Genomic DNA, 11,512 nt, shown 5'->3' with positions numbered 1-11,512 from the left:
GTGGACGAGATCCACGTCGCCCGCGCCTGGGTCTTCTCGCCCGAGGCCCAGCTCCTCCCGAGCCGGCCCCTCTCCACGTCGCCCACTCCCTGGCGTCAAGCCAGATCCAGCAGGCCCAGCCTGCCTCCCCTTCGCCAGTCCAGCCCCGCAGGCTTGGCTCCGGCCAGCCTCTCCACCGAACGGCCCGCGAGGCCCAGCTGAGCACCCCCCCTGCCGGCCTCCCTTCTACCACCGAACCGGGCCGAGCCCATGGTGAGCTGCCTCCCAGCGCCTACCACTATTGGGCTTGCCCCAGATTCAGCCCGTCATGTGTTTTTTTCAGCGCCTGAATTTTTCCTATTATTCCTGAGACTGCCAGTTTTACAGTTTAGTCCCCCTAGTTCATGCATTTAATAACTCACTAACCGTGCATCGGATTAAAATGTTTTATATATGAAACTTGCTCAGAATTTTGTGTAGATTAATAATATCCAACTTTCATCTATGTTTGAGATGCTTAAAATGTTGTTTGCATTAATTTGCTAATATGCCATGCTAAAATGCTTTATTTCATAACTAAATAACCGTAACTCCGATTTTAATAAATTATATATGTAAATGGGGTAGAAAAATGTCTAGTTTAACATGGTGCACTCATCTTGCATGTTTAACAACTCTAAAATATTGTTTAGGGCAGAACAGTACCAAATCTAAAATATGCTATGGGGATTTACCGGAATTGTTGTTCGTTACTTCCGGCCTCATTTAAACTTGCCTAGATAGGTAGTTTCGTTGTGCTTCACCTCTTGCCATGTTAATCAACATTTAATATTGTTGGGGTACATAAACGAGATCAAACTAAATAACTTGTTGTGGTGTTTCGTCAACATGCAACTCGTTGCATATTGATCTCCACTTAATTTGTAGAACTGCTTGTGCACTTTGCCATGCCATGCTTCATTAAACCGGACATGCCTCATACTCGTTTGTGCATCATGCCATGTTGATGTGTTGGTTGTTTACTATGTTGTGTGCTTATTTTCCGGTGTTTGCTTCTTCGGGTTGGTTCCGGTTACGTCGTTTTTGTGAGGACCCGTTCGACTATGTCCGTTTGTCTTCTTCATGGACTCATTCTTCTTCCTTGCGGGATTTCAGGCAAGATGATCATACCCTCGAAATCACTACTATCTTTGCTATGCTAGTTTGCTCGCTCTTTTGCTATGCCAATGCTACGATGCCTACCATTTGCTTGTCAGCCTCCCAAATTGCCATGCTAAATTTCTAATCCACCATGTCCTAACAAACCGTTGTTTGGCTATGTTACCGCTTTGCTCAGCCCCTCTTATAGCGTTGTTAGTTGCAGGTGAAGATTGAAGTTTGCTCCTTGTTGGAACATGGAGATGTTGTTCCTTGTTGGGACATGTTTACTTGTTGGGTTATCACAATATATCTTATATAATTAATGCATCTATATACTTGGTAAAGGGTGGAAGGCTCGGCCTTATGCCTGGTGTTTTGTTCCACTCTTGCCGCCCTAGTTTCCGTCATATCGGTGTTATGTTCCCGGAGTTTGCGTTCCTTACGCAGTTGGGCTATTATGGGAACCCCTTGACAGTTCGCCTTAAGTAAAGCTTCTCCAGCAATGCCCAACATTGGTTTTACCTTTTGCCACCTAGCCTTTTCTTTTCCCTTGGGGGTCGCGCGCCCAAGGGTCATCATTATTTTACCCCCCGGGCCAGTGCTCCTCTGAGTGTTGGTCCAACTGAGCGATGTCCGAGGCTACCAGGGGCAACTCTGGGCTGGCTTACCCGACGTCTTGCTCATCCGGTGTGCCCTGAGAACGAGATATGTGCAGCTCCTATCGGGATTTGTCGGCACATCTGGGTGGTGTTGCTGGTTTAGTTTTACCCTGTCGAAATGTCTTGTTGTACCGGGATACCGAGTTTGATCGGAATGTCTCGGTGGAGGTCTATTCCTTCGTTGACCGTGAGAGCTTGTGATGGGCTAAGTTGGGACACCCCTGCAGGGATTTGAACTTTCGAAAGCCGTGCCCGCGGTTATGGGCAGATGGGAATTTGTTAACGTCCGGTTGTAGAAAACCCGAAGTTGACCTTATTTAAAATACATCAACCACGTGCGTAACCGTGATGGTCTCTTCTCGGTGGAGTCCGGGAAGTGAACACGGTGTTGGAGTTATGTTTGACGTAAGTAGTTTCAGGATCACTTCTTAATCGCTACTAGCTTCACGACCGTGCCTTGCTTCTCTTCTTGCTCTCTGTTGTGAATGTAGCCACCATATATGCTAGTCGCTTGCTGCAGCTCCACCTTATTACCCCAGCCTTCCTATAAGCTTAAATAGTCTTGATCTCGCGGGTGCGAGATTGCTGAGTCCCTGTGGCTCACAGATACTTCCAAAACCAGTTTGCAGGTGCCGATGAGCCTGTGCAGTTGACGCAACCAAGCTCAGGAGGAGCTCGATGAAGATCTGGTCCTTTATGTTGTTTTGTGTTAGTTGATCAGTAGTGGATGCCAGTTGGGGTCGATCGGGGGCCTTTTGTCGCATTTGTGGTTCTTCTTTTATTTTGGCTCCGTAGTCGGGCCTTGTTTGTATCTGATTGATGTAATGCTTTATTCATGTAATTGGGTGAAGTGGCGATTGTAAGCCAACTATGTATCTCTTTCCCTTATTATATTACATGGGTTGTGTGAAGATTACCTCACTTGCGACATATGCCTTCAATGCGATTATGCCTCTAAGTCGTGCCTCGACACGTGGGAGATATAGTCGCGTCGAGGGTGTTACAAGTTGGTAATCAGAGCCTTCCCCGACCTTAGGAGCCCCATTGCTTGATCGTTTTTAGCGGCCGAGTTGTGTCTAGAAAAATGTTTTGAGTCATTTAGGAATTATATATCGGAGAGTTTAGGAATTATTTTTACTTCCCAGTCTCCTCGTCGCTCTGGTAAGGCATCCTGACGTAGAGTTTTGACTCTTCTCTTCTCAAATTTCACTAAAAAAAAAATTTAGGATCACGCGGGTATCTTGGAATCGTTCCGATGGTTTTATGATGAGAACATTGTCTTGGTGCCTCCTGTCAGGGGTTTAGTGGAAGTGTCCCGGGGAGTTGAGCTCTGAGGTGTTGTCATCATAATTTTATCGTTGCAGTTCTGGAATACCTGAGTTTAGTACGCCGACATCGAAAATCTCTTTTATGCAGTTCGTTGGTGAGATAACCTCGACGCCACCCAGTACTGGGGCGGGAGTTCGGGAGTATCGCCATAACTTGTATAACGGATGATTTTCGAAGGTTGAGGTAGATGATTTCCGAAGGTTTCTTGGTTATGTGTTGAAGGATGGATACAGCTGGATGTAGGATTTGCTAGTTTGGGTGAGATATTATGCTTCCCCTGTATCCCCAACACCTGATTGCATAACCGGAAAGGTTCGGGAGTTTCATAAGTGGGAATTCAAGTAGCTCTTAGGATATCTTTCCGACAGATGTATGATATGAAATTGGGGTTCGACGTCTAGTGGTCCGCCTATTCACGGTCGATTTTACAGTGGTCTCGTTGTGTCTTAAAGAGTCCTTGGCTATGCCGACTCGGGGACGCTTCGTATGTCATGTGCATTGCCTTGTACATGATGGTGCTGTACGATCGAGCCCGTGTAGGCCCCACCACGAAAACTTCGGACGAAATCTCTATCATATGTTTGTTCCGGCTTATTTCGCAAGTCAATTCTTTGTTTTGTTTTGAGTTGTGGTATTCGAGTTGCTTCAAAGTCAAATGTTGATTCCATACCTTCCCCAAATGGTGTTTTCATACTCCGATGTGAATACCAATCCTTCATGATAATCGAGATTGTCATGTCAATCCTTTTCACCGGTGTGTTTCTCTTCAAGTGGATCCGAACATTTCAACATCCGCAAGATCCAATCTCAGCTTTCTCAATGGTGTTCGTTCATCCATCCCAAGTTGTCTTTGTTTTACCGCCCTCCCTCCCTTTTTTTCTTCAAGGACTCAGATTTCTTAATCGAGTATCCATCTTATTGTTGTGAAACCTCTCCATTCTTTTCCTTCAATGTTCTTATCCGGTGATGCTCATGAAGATTTTAACGAAGTTTCTAGTTCACCATCATTCATTCTTTTCTTCTCCGGTGGATCTAATTCAAGCTTTCGGTGTTGATCATATTCTTTTCTGTATTTCAAATGCTTTTGTCATACCGGTGCACTTCATATTCATTCACTTCTCGCTATTCCTTCGTTCTCGAGTGTTGAATATATCTCAGAAGGCCTGTCTTTCCATTCTCAATCCGTCCAAATTATTTCGAGGTTGTTATATCATTTAGGCCATTTAATTCAACCGGTGCAATCCCGCCTTTTCAATCAATCATGCAACGGTGTTTTCCTTTGAGTGGGCCCTAACCCACAGGTCTTTTCCCAGGATCTTACCTGACTCTTCTAATTATCACGAGCGATTCCCAAATTCTTTTCGAAGTTTGATGTAAGAATGAATTATCATCAGTCATGTCCTTCTCCAAGATCTTTCAAATTCTTTTCATCGTTGGTTCAACCTTTCTAATTTTCATCCCGGAGTGCCTCAACAATTTTGGTGGTTCTCGTCATCATTCTCAGCATGTGCAGACCGAAGAAGGATTTCTCCTAAATCTTGGTCCGTTCTCTTGAAGATTCGTGGTTCTAGCTTCATGCCATCCTCTCATAATTGCTTTCAATTGTGAGAATTCTTTTCACCCATCCGGAGCATTTCATGAGTTGTTTCCATTTCTTTCCTCCGAAAGCCAATCATCTCAGAATTATTCATTCTTAGCTTTCAGCTATCGTTCTCCAAATTTTGCCGGTGCATCGTCCAAATATCCTCTAATCAGTTCATGATCTCTTCGTTCTCTTATATCTAAATCCCCTCAAGTATCTTCATTCGTTTTTCCCATTCTTCCCGGTGATTTGTGCCTTTGCTACGTTCGTTTTCTATTCTTTCGGTGGTTCGTTCAACATTTCATTTCCTTCATTGTCATATCAAGTTTTCGTTGTTTCCAAATCCCACCGGTAGTTCCATCAATACCTTCTGAAGTTTGCGCCATATCTATCTTAATCCTCTCCACGAGAATAAGTAGTATGTCAAATCCATTGTTTGTCATCAATTTAATCTGATGAAGGATAAACATACAATAAATCTTATTCTTATTTCCTCGAGGTGATTCAATTCTTTTCTTTCGGAGATTGTTCATGATGAAGTAATTCTTGATTTCATTTGTTCTTCTTTCTTTCTGGAGTTCCAAGTTTTCTCGGTTTTATCGTCGCGAAGCTCCATCTAAAGCATTGCAAGGTTTCACCTTGTGTTTTCAACTTCTCTTTCTTCTCGTTATCCTTCCATTACCGGAGTTCTTCTTGGAGATTCTACATGTTGGTTCATCAAGGATTTATATTCCTTCTCGAAATGTTCATCGAGATTCTTTTCTAAGGAGTTCAAGCATTCTTCATCTTGCTATCCGGAGTGCATTTCTGTCTGCCTTATCATTCGAGGTGGTATTATGTCATTCTTGATAATTTAAGTTCGGGTTTTCATGATTCACATGTTGTCATGAATGAGATATTTTAAATCCATCAATCTCTTCATTGAAATTATCTTGAGTTATATTTCACCTAAAGCCTTCCCTAAGGATTGTTGCCATTTATGGTGCTTGTAAATGATCCAAGTACTTCATTTATCCTCCCGGTGAAATAAGTTTCTCGTCTCCTCGTTCATATCAATCCAATTCTTCTTCCCGTGAGTGGCAGCTTGTCATCTCATAATTTGAGATGTATTTCATAAGACCATATCAAGATTATTCTTTTCGTTGTTGGTTTTCAACAACTCCATTCTAGCATTTGTTGTATCCGTGATCTCTCAAGATCTTGTTTCCCTTCGTTCCGGAGCCATTGTGATGTTGCTCTTTTCAAACCATCATCTTGTTTGTCAAAGATCATGTTCTTTTCGTGCTTATCCATTTAACCAGAGTGTCGTGTCCTCTGCTCAAGTTCTTTTCATCTTATCTAGTCTTGTATCACTTTTCAACCGGAGTGCTGTTCGAATTTGGTCTTCCTTGATCCCCTTCCTTAACCGGCGTGTTTTCAATATATATCTTCCCTTCAACCTCAAGGTTTTTCGCAAATGTTCTTTGTCCCTATTTGCTAACAGAGTGTTTTCGACCTTGTTCACCTTTGTTGTATTCTTTTCTCGAATTTGTTCAACCTAGCAAGGTTCTTTGGTTTCACTCATTGGTCAAAGAAGCAATTTAGTTTTACCGCTTCTCTTTCCCTTTCGTTTTCCCTCCGGTGCCATTCTAGATCTCGGGACGAGATCCTCTCGTAGTGGTGGAGTGTTGTAACGCCCCGAGACCGATGTGCCAGGTGTCGTTCAGTTATTCGTTGTTGTTGTCTTGTCATTGGCTTGCGTGTTGCATTTCATCATGTCATCATGTGCATTGCATCATCATGTTTTCAAAACTTGCATCCGTCCCGGTCTCCTCGTTCCTTCCGTTGTCCGTTCTGAGCCCAACCACACTTGCACGCGCCCGCGGCATGTCCAAGATAGTATTTTATAAGTGGCCGGGAAATGTTCTCGGAATGGGTTGAAAGTTGGCATGCGGTGTCGTTTTGTTGTCAGTAGACCGCCTGCCAAGTTTCATCGCATTCGGAGTCCGTTTGACGTCCCAACGGATAAATATAGCGGCAATAGTAGCCGGTCTAACGTTGGATGTTTTCGGTCTCAGGAAACAGTCGCCGGGCCTCCCTCTCTTCTCTTCTCTCAGCTCGAGACCGTCTGCACAGCCCACCTAGTCCATCCTCCTTCCCCTCTTCGCTTCCGGAGTTGCCCGATGCGATCGCGCGGTCCGAAACCCTCTCTGCACAGTGCATCGAACCCCTCACGTGAGCGCCCGAAAGCTGTCCCGGACCCGACTCGGACAGTCGTTACCGCTGTGTCCGGATCATCCCCAAACATCTACAAAATATCTCCGTTTTCTTAATTGGACTTCCTAACCTATATTTTTCTCGACCGCCCGATTACGATCGGACGGACCAGATAGCCCCTAACCTAACCTAACCGCTATATAACTAGTCTAACCCTAGATCCTTGGAGGGTTGTCCCATCCAATCCTTCTCCCCGCCGCCACTCCTCTCCCACCTTGGGATCCTCTCGATGGATCCATCCACCAACCAGCGCTCCCCATGTCCCTCCTTAATTTCCGCTGCGCCCAAATCACAGTGGACAAGGCCGGCCCTCCTGCAGCGCCTCGTCCCGCTCCTCTTTTTCCCTTTCTCTCCCTCGTTGCTCTCTCTCTCTCACCCGGTTTCCTCTCTCTCTGTTTCTTCACGCAGGAGCCGCATCGCAGCATGGCCGGAGCTCCTTCCTCGACACTCGTCGCCGACCCCCCCTGCTTCTTCGGTCCCAGCAGGAGACAAGCCGCTGGATCGGACGCCTCATCAGGGAACGCCATGGCCGCCGCATCATGGAGCCACTTCGACCTGGACCCCGGCCGGATCGACGTAGCCCGCCGCCGTCCTGCTTCGCTAGCTCGGGCACGAGCGCCCCATCTTCCTCCTCGTCGCGCGGATCCAGGAGGAGCCCCCGCCAGCGCCGCCGCTCCTCTGCGCCCTCGCTGCCCAAGCCGCCTGCATCCCCTGCTTCGTGAACGAGAAGACCGGCGCCGCACCTTCGTTGACTTGTCCCAGCGCCAGCGTGGACGAGATCCACGTCGCCCGCGCCTGGGTCTTCTCGCCCGAGGCCCAGCTCCTCCCGAGCCGGCCCCTCTCCATGTCGCCCACTCCCTGGCGTCAAGCCAGATCCAGCAAGCCCAGCCTGCCTCCCCTTCGCCAGTCCAGCCCAGCAGGCTTGGCTCCGGCCAGCCTCTCCACCGAACGGCCCGCGAGGCCCAGCTGAGCACCCCCCCTGCCGGCCTCCCTTCTACCACCGAACCGGGCCGAGCCCATGCTGAGCTGCCTCCCAGCGCCTACCACTGTTGGGCTTACCCCAGATTCAGCCCGTCATGTGTTTTTTTCAGCGCCTGAATTTTTCCTATTATTCCTGAGACTGCCAGTTTTACATTTTAGTCCCCCTAGTTCATGCATTTAATAACTCACTAACCGTGCATCGGATTAAAATGTTTTATATATGAAACTTGCTCAGAATTTTGTGTAGATTAATAATATCCAACTTTCATCTATGTTTGAGATGCTTAAAATGTTGTTTGCATTAATTTGCTAATATGCCATGCTAAAATGCTTTATTTCATAACTAAATAACCGTAACTCCGATTTTAATAAATTATATATGTAAATGGGGTAGAAAAATGTCTAGTTTAACATGGTGCACTCATCTTGCATGTTTAACAACTCTAAAATATTGTTTAGGGCAGAACAGTACCAAATCTAAAATATGCTATGGGGATTTACCGGAATTGTTGTTCGTTACTTCCGGCCTCATTTAAACTTGCCTAGATAGGTAGTTTCATTGTGCTTCACCTCTTGCCATGTTAATCAACATTTAATATTGTTGGGGTACATAAACGAGATCAAACTAAATAACTTGTTGTGGTGTTTCGTCAACATGCAACTCGTTGCATATTGATCTCCACTTAATTTGTAGAACTGCTTGTGCACTTTGCCATGCCATGCTTCATTAAACCGGACATGCCTCATACTCGTTTGTGCATCATGCCATGTTGATGTGTTGGTTGTTTACTATGTTGTGTGCTTCTTTTTCGGTGTTTGCTTCTTCGGGTTGGTTCCCGTTACGTCGCTTTTGTGAGGACCCGTTCGACTACGTCCGTTTGTCTTCTTCATGGACTCATTCTTCTTCCTTGCGGGATTTCAGGCAAGATGATCATACCCTCGAAATCACTACTATCTTTGCCATGCTAGTTTGCTCGCTCTTTTGCCATGCCAATGCTACGATGCCTACCATTTGCTTGTCAGCCTCCCAAATTGCCATGCTAAATGTCTAATCCACCATGTCCTAACAAACCGTTGTTTGGCTATGTTACCGCTTTCCTCAGCCCCTCTTATAGCGTTGTTAGTTGCAGGTGAAGATTGAAGTTTGCTCCTTGTTGGAACATGGAGATGTTGTTCCTTGTTGGGACATGTTTACTTGTTGGGTTATCACAATATATCTTATATAATTAATGCATCTATATACTTGGTAAAGGGTGGAAGGCTTGGCCTTATGCCTGGTGTTTTGTTCCACTCTTGCCGCCCTAGTTTCCGTCATATCGGTGTTATGTTCCCGGAGTTTGCGTTCCTTACGCGGTTGGGCTATTATCGGAACCCCTTGACAGTTCGCCTTAAGTAAAGCTTCTCCAGCAATGCCCAACATTGGTTTTACCTTTTGCCACCTAGCCTTTTCTTTTCCCTTGGGGGTCGCGCGCCCAAGGGTCATCTTTATTTTACCCCCCGGGCCAGTGCTCCTCTGAGTGTTGGTCCAACTGAGCGATGTCCGAGGCTACCAGGGAAAACTCTGGGCTGGCTTACCCGACGTCTTGCTCATCCAGTGTGCCCTGAGAACGAGATATGTGCAGCTCCTATCGGGATTTGTCGGCACATCTGGGTGGTGTTCCTGGTTTAGTTTTACCCTGTCGAAATGTCTTGTTGTACCGGGATACCGAGTCTGATCGGAATGTCTCGGGTGGAGGTCTATTCCTTCGTTGACCGTGAGAGCTTGTGATGGGCTAAGTTGGGACACCCCTGCAGGGATTTGAACTTTCGAAAGCCGTGCCCGCGGTTATGGGAAGATGGGAATTTGTTAACTTCCGGTTGTAGAAAAGCCGAAGTTGACCTTATTTAAAATACATCAACCGCGTGCGTAACCGTGATGGTCTCTTCTCGGTGGAGTCCGAGAAGTGAACACGGTGTTGGAGTTATGTTTGACGTAAGTAGTTTCAGGATCACTTCTTAATCGCTACTAGCTTCACGACCGTGCCTTGCTTCTCTTCCTGCTCTCTGTTGTGAATGTAGCCACCATATATGCTAGTCGCTTGCTGCAGCTCCACCTTATTACCCCAGCCTTCCTATAAGCTTAAATAGTCTTGATCTCGCGGGTGCGAGATTGCTGAGTCCCTGTGGCTCACAGATACTTCCAAAACCAGTTTGCAGGTGCCGATGAGCCTGTGCAGTTGACGCAACCAAGCTCAGGAGGAGCTCGATGAAGATCTGGTCCTTTATGTTGTTTCGTGTTAGTTGATCAGTAGTGGAGGCCAGTTGGGGTCGATCGGGGGCCTTTTGTCGCATTTGTGGTTCTTCTTTTATTTTGGCTCCGTAGTCGGGCCTTGTTTGTATCTGATTGATGTAATGCTTTATTCATGTAATTTGGTGAAGTGGCGATTGTAAGCCAACTATGTATCTCTTTCCCTTATTATATTACATGGGTTGTGTGAAGATTACCTCACTTGCGACATATGCCTTCAATGCGATTATGCCTCTAAGTCGTGCCTCGACACGTGGGAGATATAGTCGCATCGAGGGTGTTACAAGTTGGTAATCAGAGCCTTCCCCGACCTTAGGAGCCCCATTGCTTGATCGTTTTTAGCGGTCGAGTTGTGTCTAGAAAAATGTTTTGAGTCATTTAGGAATTATATATCGGAGAGTTTAGGAATTCTTTTTACTTCCCAGTCTCCTCGTCGCTCTGGTAAGGCATCCTGACGTAGAGTTTTGACTCTTCTCTTCTCAAATTTCACTAAAAAAAATTTAGGATCACGCGGGTATCTTGGAATCATTCCGATGGTTTTATGATGAGAACATTGTCTTGGTGCCTCCTGTCAGGGGTTTAGTGGAAGTGTCCCGGGGAGTTGAGCTCTGAGGTGTTGTCATCATAATTTTATCGTTGCAGTTCTGGAATACCTGAGTTTAGTACGCCGACATCGAAAATCTCTTTTATGCAGTTCGTTGGTGAGATAACCTCGACGCCACCCAGTACTGGGGCGGGAGTTCGGGAGTATCGCCATAACTTGTATAACGGATGATTTTCGAAGGTTGAGGTAGATGATTTCCGAAGGTTTCTTGGTTATGTGTTGAAGGATGGATACAGCTGGATGTAGGATTTGCTAGTTTGGGTGAGATATTATGCTTCCCCTGTATCCCCAACACCTGATTGCATAACCGGAAAGGTTCGGGAGTTTCATAAGTGGGAATTCAAGTAGCTCTTAGGATATCTTTCCGACAGATGTATGATATGAAATTGGGGTTCGACGTCTAGTGGTCCGCCTATTCACGGTCGATTTTACAGTGGTCTCGTTGTGTCTTAAAGAGTCCTTGGCTATGCCGACTCGGGGACGCTTCGTATGTCATGTGCATTGCCTTGTACATGATGGTGCTGTACGATCGAGCCCGTGTAGGCCCCACCACGAAAACTTCGGACGAAATCTCTATCATATGTTTGTTCCGGCTTATTTCGCAAGTCAATTCTTTGTTTTGTTTTGAGTTGTGGTATTCGAGTTGCTTCAAAGTCAAATGTTGATTCCATACCTTCCCCAAATGGTGTTTTCAT

The sequence above is a fragment of the Triticum dicoccoides genome, chromosome 7A (assembly GCF_002162155.2).
Source record: "Triticum dicoccoides isolate Atlit2015 ecotype Zavitan chromosome 7A, WEW_v2.0, whole genome shotgun sequence".
In the NCBI taxonomy this organism is placed as follows: domain Eukaryota; kingdom Viridiplantae; phylum Streptophyta; class Magnoliopsida; order Poales; family Poaceae; genus Triticum; species Triticum dicoccoides.
Note: the sequence above shows the minus strand (reverse complement) of the source record.